Below are 1673 nucleotides of genomic sequence, written 5' to 3'. Positions count from 1 at the left end.
CTTAACGTGTGTGAGAATTAAAGATGCTGACGCACTGTTAGGTCGTCAGTTTTGAATCATTTTGCAAAGAAAGTCAGATTGACACGACCAGATTTTTCTTTTTTTTTAATATACAAACCACAGAGAAGTACAAAACGTTCACATTGGCAGGAGGAAAGGAGAAACCACATACAGTAGCTTTGAAAAATAAATAAATAAAATAAATAAAAAAGGGAAAAGCACAGCATCTAAAACGCACACTCTCTCTCGCCCACGTGCACACACACACTCACTCATATTTCCCTAGAGGGCTCAGCGCAACTGTGTTCAGATTAATGGCCTACTTCTGTTGTGGTGCGATACGTAGAGAGGTTATGCGGCTCCCCAGGGCCGTGCATGTGCTTTATCTGACGTTTCACATGAAAAAAGACCCTTTTAAACCTTATAGGGTCCTCATGCGTGCTGCATCATGGTCTGCAGAGTCAGACAAATCTCCAGCTTGCTGTAATGTACATATGAAAAAAAGAAATAACACACAAGAGCCAAACGGTTTTAATAGGGGAATGACACCCATGTTTCCAAATTTCTGCACAGTTCAGTGGTTGAGGGGCAAACACTTGTTCAGAGTGGGGTTTGCTGCGAAATGGTTGGTCGTAAAGAAACTTACAGGCTCAGATTTCTTTACAGTGGTGGTCAAAAGTGGCTCAATGTGGTGGTATAGCCAATGTAGCAATACTGCGTACTCTTGTTTTTGATGATGAATGTGGGGGATGGTCAAACGATGTTAAATATGGAAAAGTCTTCATTTCTTCTGGGCCTATTTTACCATACGACACTCTGCATGTACCCCTCCTCCATGGAAATATTACAAATATATACATTTCTAGCCAAAATCTGACCTTGAAGCTATTGTAAAACAGTGTCACAGGCAGGGTGTTCATAGTCATTTGGTGTAATAACGTTCCGTGAGGGAGCTTTTAGAGGCATTACACTCTTCAGACGTCTGGATTCATTCACCAGCACTGTCAACCACTCCAACAAAGGCCTTTCACACAAAAATGCTCTGAAGGACCATTTGCCATGCAGAAATTTAGAAAAATCAGTGGATTTCCCCTGTACAGGAACAATTTGGTGAAAAAATTAATTTTGATTTTTCAACCCCAAATGTAGCCAGTTAGCAAAGGCTAAGTATCAAAAGTTTGCTTCTTTAGCTTAGGAAAAAAGTACAACTTCTACTACTACTAGTGCTACTACTGGTTTATTATGGTCTATTTATGGTGGTCTATTATTAGCTATGCTGACGTACTTTCCTAATGTACACGATAACAGTATGTAACACCATGTCAAAAACAGTGTAGTTAAGCAGCTCCATCTATTTCAGATTACTGAACACGGGCTGAAGAGGGTGTGTGTGATGACTTGGCGTATGGTGTTAACACAATACTAGCACATTTATTTACATAAGCTTCCATTGCTTGTTAGCCAGATTAGCTGAGGAAGCAAATTTCAGACACCTAACCTCTCTCGCTCTCGACTACATTTGTGATGGGGATGAACGTAGGAATTGGATTTTTCACCAAACTGTTGCTAAATTTGACATCTTCAGTAGTCAGCAGTGTTTTAAATTCAGCACCATGACATTTGATCATTTATGTTGTTTGTAGTTTTCTCATGAGGGGAAAAGCACTTATTAT

This window comes from Salminus brasiliensis, chromosome 1 (assembly GCF_030463535.1).
Source record: "Salminus brasiliensis chromosome 1, fSalBra1.hap2, whole genome shotgun sequence".
NCBI lineage: Eukaryota > Metazoa > Chordata > Actinopteri > Characiformes > Bryconidae > Salminus > Salminus brasiliensis.
The sequence above is the reverse complement of the archived record's forward strand: the minus strand, read 5'-3'. Positions refer to the sequence as shown.